A 9,776-nucleotide genomic window follows, 5' to 3' on the forward strand; every position below is an offset into this window, starting at 1 on the left:
CTGGATTTGCCTGAAAGTGACTTGTCATGCTCAATGTAAACGCTACATCAGGCCTTGTGCAGAGCATGGCATACATGATCGAACCAATTGCACTAGCGTAAGGAATCACAGCTATGCGTTTCCTATGATCTTCCATTTTCAGACACTGATGATTAGTTAACTTAATCCTATGTAGTATGGGTAAGTTACCCCTTTTTGATTCATGCATGTCAAAATGCCTTAGCCCCTTGTCAATGTATGTAGACTAGGAGAGTCCAATCAATCTTCTCGATCTATCTCTATAGATCTTAATCCCTAAGATGTAAGCTACTTCTCCTAAGTCCTTCATGGAGAAATTACTAGATAACCAGACTTTCACCGATTGTAACATAGCTATATCGTTTCCTATTAGTAATATATCATCGACATATAATACAAGGAAAACGACTGACCTCCCACTGACCTTCTTGTAAACACAAGCCTCTTCGGGGTTTTGCTCCAAACCAAATTGTTTTATGGTTTCATCAAAAAGTTTGTTCCAGCTCCTAGATGCTTGCTTGAGTCCATATATAGATCTGTGAAGTTTGCAAACTTTATTTGCATCCTTCGATGTGAAACCTTCAGGTTGCATCATATATACATCCTCAAGCAGGTTTCCATTTAGGAAAGTTGTTTTCACATCCATTTGCCAAATCTTATAATCTAAATGAGCGGCAATAGCAAGCAAGATTCTAATGGATTTGGACATGGCTACTGGTGAGAAAATTTTGTCATAGTCATTTGTTTTTTTACGAAAACATTTCGCTACCAACATAGCTTTGTAGGTGCTAACCTTTCCATCCATGTCTGTCTTCCTTTTGAAGATCCATCTGCACCTGATGGGTTTTATCCCTTTGGGTGGATCAACCAACGTCTACACAGGGGAGTAGGAGAAGGGTGTACAAGATGCTCTTTCGCACAGGGCCTCAAATTTAAGAAGGCCCAAATTTTTTTATTATACAAATTTAAATAAATTATTGTTATTAATTATTATGTGTAAAATTAAATGAATATGTTAATTTATCCAGAAAAATCACGCTCTAAGAGTGTTAAGGGGCCCAATTTTATTATTATTATTATTATTATTATTATTATTATGCAATATCTAATTTACTTATTTTTATTATATTTATTATGTTAAAAATCAAGTTAAAAGTATTTTGGTGTTTCATTTTGTAGAAACATTATATGAAATTATTAATTTTTTTAATGAATAAAGCCCATTTTTTTCATTTAGCATAGGACCCCAAAAATGTTTAAGACGGCCCTGCGCCCACACTTGGTTAGTGTAAATGGAATCCATTTCAGAATGCATGGCTTAAAGCCATGCCTTGGATTTTGGACCAGTAAGGGCCTCTTCGTAGGTTTTGGGTTCATCGTCTAACTCGGGAACCTCTTCATCGTCTCCCACTAGAATCCAACTCTCTCTAGGAGTTCATGAATTCTTTGTAACCTACAAGTAGGTAATGACACTGGAGTCTCATCTAATGGGGCTGGTTTGGGTTCCACCATCGTTTCTGTTGTTTCAGCTGGTGCTTCTTCTTGAACTTCTTCAAGTTCAATCACACTTTCTATTCGTGTTTCTTCTAGAAACTCTTTCTCTAGAAACACGACATGCTTGGATATTATTACTTTCCGATCATCTGGATGATAGAAGTAATACCCTGCAGTTTCCTTATGATATCCATTGAAGAAACATTTATCAAATTTAGGATCTAACTTATCTGATACTATGCGTTTAACATACGATAGGCGGATTTGGTGGGTACTCGATTTAGGATAAATAGAGCAGTTTCTAAAGCATAGCCCCAAAACGTGTTCAGAAGATTGGTCATGCTCATCATGGATCGTACTATATCTAATAGAGTACGATTTCTCCTATCAGATACACTATTGTGTTGAGGTGTATATGGAGGAGTCCATTGTGAGTGGATTCCATATTCTTTTAGATAATTCAGGAAATCATCTAAAAGATATTCTCCACATCGATCTGATCGAAGTACTTTAATAGTCTTTCCTATTTGATTTTCTACTTCCTTCTTAAGCATTTGAATTTCTCAAAGACTTCTGATTTATGCTTCATCAAATAGATATAACCATATCTAGTATGATCATTTATGAAGCTAATGAAGTATTTGAATCCTCCTCTTCATTTGACTCACATAGGACCACATACATCTGAATGTATTAATCTTAGAGTGTCTGATACACGCTCTCCTTTATTGCTAAAGGGTGTCTTTGTCATCTTTCCTTCCAAACATGATTCACCTGTTCCCATTGATTCACAATCAACTGAGTCTATAAGTCCATCTTGATGTAACTTAAGCATGCGTCTCTTATTTATATGGCCTAGATGACAATTCCACAAGTAAGTTGAATTACCTATCTTATGTCTTTTGGTATCAATTATGTAAACATAAACTTTATCATTCAATACATAATCAATGATATTCTTAAAAATAGAAAATCTCATTTTTATAGAAATCACAACTAGAATTCTTTACTGAAACAGTAAAACCATCATCCACAAGACAGCTAACAGAAATAATGTTTATAGACATCTTAGGAATGTATAAATAGTTCCTTAATTCTATTACAAGTCCAGATGGTAGAGCCAAGACATAATCTCCAATTGTGAGTGCAGCAACCCTTGCTCTATTTCCAACTCATAAGTTTATGTCTCCTTTCTTCAAGTCCATAGTTTCTTAGTTCCTGCATATTTGTACAAATATGAGATCCACATCCGGTATCTAATACCCAAGACTCAGACTGTGAAATTGAATTGATTTCAACATAGAACATACCAGATGTTGAAGCATCTTCCTTTCCCTCATTGAGACAAGCTAGATACTCCTTGCAGTTCCTTTTCCAATGCCTGTCTTTACCACAAAAGTGGCATTCCCCTTTGGGCTTCTTTACTTGCTTACCTTTAGCTTGTGTTGGTTTCGAGCCCTTGCTCTTCTTGGAACCTTTAGAGTTGGGAAACTTCCCTTTCCTCTTGTTAGATCCTTCAATAACAAGTGCTGTCACTACCTTGTCTTTCTCAGATTGGGCTCAACAGGCTTGAGCATGTTCAAGAGCTCTTCAAGAGAGGTCTGTAAGTCATTCATCTGATAGTTCATGATGAATTGTGAATAACTTTCTAGGAGGGATTGTAGAATTAAGTCGACACTTAACTCATGATCCATCACGAATCCAATATTAGAAAACTTGGTAATGAAATCGATCATTTTGACACAATGTGTGATAACAGAAGAGCTCTCTTGCATCTTAGAGCAAAATAACAACTTCGCTATCTCATAACATTCGCATCGAGTCTGTTTCTCAAACAACTCCTTCAAGTGTGCAATCATCTAGTACATACCCTATCTTTTCGGACTTCAAAATAATTTTGAGGTTGCAAAACCAGTCACTGAAGTTTGAACCATTTAGTTTGTTATCAATAATGATATTACGCGGATCCATTTTAGACATGATAACGAGTATTACTTTTATAACCAGAGAGTGAGAAAGAGTGACAGATGCTATTCATTTGTTTTAAGTATTCAATTTAGACAGAGGGCTTTAGGTTGTTTAAATTTCTCCCACTATTTTTATCAAAATTAATAACCTTCTATATTAACTCGAAGAATTTCACAAACTCTTTAGTGGGTTAGGATCCTATTTAGTGAAGTTTCACCTTGAGTGACTCAACAAGCTAGCTTCATTCGTTATGTAGATTCATATAATCAATCATGTAATTGTCATATCAATTATGTGATTCCTATGTTGTTGGGTTACTAACCACATTAGTAACTAATACTTATTAATATTAATCTCAGCCATATTGCCTACTAGTTTCGAATAATATAAGTGACTCGTCCGATTATTTTAGACTAGTTTAAGTCTTTTTCAATAATTCGGGTGTTATCCATTGAACCTTGAGCTTGAGTGACTGAACAACCCAAGATCCCCAAATAATCTGTGCCCAGTGGCGGAGCTAGGATTTCAAATCTGGGTGGGCTAATTTCAGTCTACGGGTTGACTAATTTTCTAGAGTCCAGTCCGTTAGGGCTGGCAAAAAAATTTAGCCTCCAGCATGATAAAATTGTTTCATTTTAATATGTTGATTAAAACATTAAAAGTGTCTAACGTGAAAAGTTTAGACATATTCAATTTTTTTTATAAGTTTAACGCTAATTTCCGAAATTAAAACCCCTAAATAAGTATATTATTATTTATCTATTGAATATTTACATTGACATTGATATTTTGATTAAAGAAAAAATTAAAATTAATTAATAATGATGATAAAAAGATAATTAAATTATGTAATAATATTGATATTTTAATTTAAGAAAAAAAATTAATTAGATAAAAATAATGATAAAAAATTCAAATTTAAGATTTAAAGGAAAAAATTATAATTGGATAAAAACATCTAGATTTAAAGAAAAATCAAAATAGAAAAAGAATTAGTGATTAAGGCAAAATGGAAAAAGAAAAAGGGAAAAAAATGAGGATGAGGTTCGAACTCAAGACAGCTTGAAATGGATAAAAAGCCTTACATGCAAGTTATACCAGTCTTGCTATCTTAATTCAATGTTACATATTTACACTATATATTACAAGTAGTAATTTAGTTTTCTTGGAGGGCTGCTAAAAAATGAAGCACTATTCCTCAGGGGTGGTGCCGGAGACCGGGCTCCGGGCTGTCTCCGCCCCTGTCTGTGCCGATTTATAATATTGAGACAACCGATTTATAACTTATTTATAGACTTAACTTTTATTTACTGAGTGATTTAGTTTAAGTCTCATAATCTAACCTAGTCTTGATTTGCTTTAGCATACATCAGACATAAACATTCAACGGCGTTTATGGATGTAGATACCCATTTTTGTCCGGGAACATTTTTTAAACTTTAACTGATTATATTTGGAATTCTAACAAATTCATGAATTATATTAAAAATGCAAACTTTCTATTACAAGTATAATTTATTAAGAAAATTATATTTTATACCAATTATTTATATCTCAGTATAATTATCAAATTATATTCAAGATGTGATTCATTGGAATAGAAATATTTTTCAGGATATAATTTGAGATATAATTTGTTGTTTTCTAAATATAATTTTTGGAATGGTTATATTTCAAATTTATTAGTTAAACTCAATTTATATCTAAATGGTTAGATTAATTCTCCAGCTTATTAATTGTGAAATCATATTAGAAAATGCTTGTACTTTAAATATGAGTCATGATTACAAAATTAATTGTTGAGCTATTCATATGACTTTAAAGATAATTTTTAATCATACCCTATTTGAAACATAAGTAATTTTCAGATTTCAGATTTGAGTAATGGCAAAATAAATTATCTACTAAATCATTAGATAAGAGTTAGAGAAGAAGATGAAGAGTTTTGTTTTTTTAAGGATTCTTTTATTAATTTATTAACGTTAAAAAACGGTATTTTTTTTAATGCTAAAAGGATAACACTTTTTAAATGCTAGAAGGATAGCACTTTTTAAATAAAAAAGTATATATTTGTTTGATCTTGTATCGAAATGTTATTGTCGATTCATATATAATACTTCCCATTTTTGGTTTATTATTACGTTTTGCACAGGCTCCCAAAATGTCTAAGACGGGCCTGCTGAATAGTAATTATAAAATCCAATTATCTAAATCGTTGAATAATGATTTAAATAAATAAACGATAAATAATTGATAAATCATACATTATTATGTTTAATATTCGATCGTTGTATAGCGATTATATAACGACCATATCATGTTGATCACTGGATAGTGATCCTGATAAACATACGACAAAAGCCTTGCGACCGTTGTCAATGGCTTGAATATATACAATTAATGACCCTTCAAAGCAATAGTAAACACAAACACGTAAAACAAGCACGTAGAAGTACAACAGTACCGATTTATCGGACGGGGTAGGGTGAGATTACGTCTCTTCCCTACACGTAACCGGAAACCGAGCTTAGAATCATCGCAGACCATTACCATATCTGAACTTACCCGAATGGGTCAATTTGGAATCAAATCGGTGTCCAATCAGACCGTCAAACTGATTGGTGGCGACTCGAAAACCCATTGGACCAGGCTCCTTGGAGGGACTGTCTAGCACCGTTAGAAAACCAGTAGAGCGAGAGCCACGTCGAATCGAAGATAAACATTTTGCAGTCCGCGGGCACGGGCACGGGCACGGGCGCGACAATGGACATACTATCTAAATTTATTCCATTGAGCCAGAAACGGAATAAAAGGTTAACCTTAGAGTAAATATCAACTATTACATATTTATCCTTCAGGTACTCCGTCTTTTGTTTGGCGCCTTGATTTTACAACATCATTAATTTCTGTACTACTTAGAATACTTCAAATAGTTTGAAGAGAATTTTAGGTGAGAAGAGAAATACAATAGAGAGTAAATAAAGCATTACACGCATGTCCTATTTTCCAAAAATATCAAAAGACAACATAACAATTATAGAAGGGTCTAATAATGTCCATAATGTGAACCATGCCAAGACTCAATTAAATAAAGGGATAAGTTATCAAAATAGGTCTAAGGTTTTTGGAGAACTGCTAATTTAGACTCAACGTTCAAAATAGCATCAATATAGGCTTAACGTTTACAACATAATATCAATTTAGGCTTAACGTTTACAATATAGCATCAATTTAGGCCCCACGTATAAAATAACACCAATATAGACTTAACATTTACAAAATAATACGAATTTAAGCTAAATGTTTACAAAATATATACAATTTAAGCTAAACGTCACGATTAAATTAAACATATTATATTCTTTATATGTTATTTTTTTATTTAATTCTATTTTTTTATTTATTATAATACAATTAATTAGTATTCTTGCCCATTAAGATCTTATATTTGTTTTTGATCAACCATTCCATGACTCCTAAATTCCATGACTCATGTAATATATGCAAACTAAAAGCAATTGAATATCCACAATATCTCGAACACTAGTTAAAATTCCATGACTCCTAAATTCCATTACTCATGTCAGCGTTCGAAATATTGTGGATATCCAATTACTTTTAGTTTGCATATATTACATAAGCAATGAAATTTAGTAGTCATGAAATCATTGATGAAAAACAAATATAAAATTTTAATAGACAAGAATACTAATTAGTTGTATTATAATAAATAGGAATATAGAACTAAATAAAAAGATAACATGTAAAGTTAATAGGGAAATAATATAATATGATTAATTTAAATATAACGTTTAGCTTAAATTGTATATATTTTTGTAAACGTTATGCCTAAATTGATATTATGTTGTAAATGTTAAGCCTATATTAGTGTTATTTTGAACGTTAAACCTAAATTGGTACTTCTCTAAAAACCTTGGGTCTATTTTGGTATCTTATCCCTTGAAAAATTTAATTGATTGATTTTATGTAATATTTTAGTTAATCAAATTAATCCTTAATTTAACTTTATTATCAATTTACTCCTTTAATTAGTTTTGTATCCTTTATATTGCATTCTAATCAAACTATAATATAAATTAGATGAAATATAACTTATACAAAAATCGATTATTTACATTTAATTATTTTATAAAACTTTATTTAACCTTTTAATTTAAATATATCTTATATAGTCAAGTCAAACTTGTAAATAAATTTTCAAAACAATTAAATGTTAATATTCAAAATAACATATTTTAGAAATTGAATTAACCTTTTTTTAAAATAATCGTCAAAACAATTTTGACGTTTCGGGCTTGGAGCGAACCGAGCCATCTCGGGACAGCTCGGCCCAAGGGGCAACTGCCGCAAAGTAGTAGCACGCAGCTGCTGCCATGTGCAGCAGTAATAGAGTGCTCCTGCCAACCCATATATAAATTTTTATTTATCTATTTATTTTACCTAATTAAATTAATTGCTAAGTTTAATCCCAATTAAAATTAAATTCCAGAATCTTTAATTAATTATCAAATAATTAAAATCATTAATTTATCTTCTTAGATTAATTAACTAAATCAAATTTATTGATTAATTTATCAAAACTAATTAAATCTCATTCAACGTTTATATTTTCATATATGAAATAACAGATTTAACGCTTGTTCTGATACCAATGAAGAAAAATAGACAAGTCTAGGCGTAGCAGAAATATAAATTTTTTTTATCTATTTCCCTATTTCCAAGATATGTTAATCGTTATTTCATATATAAAGAAGGATTTAACAAGTGTACCTTTTCAGAAGATCTATCTACTGTTGTAAAGGAAGTGTCCACAACTTCTCAATCGTATTTCAGGAACAACGAAATCAATAGAAAAGAAAACAATTAGAAATCAACCAATGAATAACAATCTAAATTGATTGCCTCTAAAAGAATCGACACGAGATCAAAGAGAGAGTAAACGAAAGAGTAATTAAGACGAGATGAATTCGGACGAAATCCCTAGCCACTTGAGCTTGTTTGGCCGAAATACAAGCGTAAGGGGGAGGGAATTTTTACAGTCTTCTCAATTCATAACCCTAGTTATATTTGATTTAAATAATCAATTCCTTTCGGAATATGATTATTGTTATCTTGCATTTTCATATAGTTTTTAATATATTTTAGTTATAGTAATCATACATTTTAAGATAGTTTTTAATATTTTATAATTGTTTTATGTTTAGTTTTGTGTTTTAAGAAATAATGCTTGTTCCATATGTTTTTATGTATTATTTGGGGCAAAAATGCAATTATGGAATCATTATTCAAGTAAATAAAGTTGCACAGTTAGAACTCCTTCTAGTTGGTGACCTCGTAGCAGTTGAAGAATGAAGACTCGTGACTATTTAAATAAATCATTATTGTCATAAATTCCTAAAATAACTATCCAAGGAATGTTATGAAAGTTAAAAAGTTGCAAAGAAGAATTCAACTCTTCATATGTTTAAGAAGTTAGAGCAAAGAATTCAATCCTCCATTAATCTTCTCTTTAATGGCATTAAAGTTGGAGGTTACAAGGAATGCATGAAGGCAAATGCAACTATAAATACCTACATTTGGAAGCATGAAAGCAGGCCTGGAACAATGGAACAGGCCTCACCACACTCTCTTAGCTCTCTCTTTTAGATTTTTTTTATAGTTTCTTTTTGTTCATTTTTTTCTACCTTTGTAATTGATTCTAGTTTTATTTCAAAGTTTATTCTCCTTCATCTTTTCTTTTCTTTTCTTTAATTATATTTTCTAGTTTGTTTTCTATTAAATTTCTTGTTTTCTTTCCATCTACCATGAACTAACTCCTCCATAGCTAGAGCTATGGCGGATCCTAATCGAAGTAGATGATTTACTTTCAATCCTATTTCAGGTTCATGATTTATTAATTAGAGAATTAAACTATGGAGCTTAATTTCCTAGTTAGATATCTGATCAATATTTAGCTAAATTACAATTAATGATTTTGGTTGACCGACACTAAGATAATTAATGGAACTACATAGTTTAGACCTGTGTCTATGCGGTGCGGTTTTTCAGGGTTTAGTTTCACGACTTAACTTTGGGGTTATTTCAGAGAACTTAATGCTTTCATTATACCTTTATTCTTGACTGGGCCAAAGCTAGGATAATTGTATGTGAAATAGGATTAATCTTGACTAGACCAAAGGTTGATTAATTACTTTAGGAAATAATCACCGTCTCTAGATTAAAACTTAAGAACTTGGATAGGATTGAGTGTGGATTATATACATTAGGTTAGGTGA

Source organism: Euphorbia lathyris, chromosome 10 (assembly GCF_963576675.1).
Source record: "Euphorbia lathyris chromosome 10, ddEupLath1.1, whole genome shotgun sequence".
Classification (NCBI taxonomy): Eukaryota; Viridiplantae; Streptophyta; class Magnoliopsida; order Malpighiales; family Euphorbiaceae; genus Euphorbia; species Euphorbia lathyris.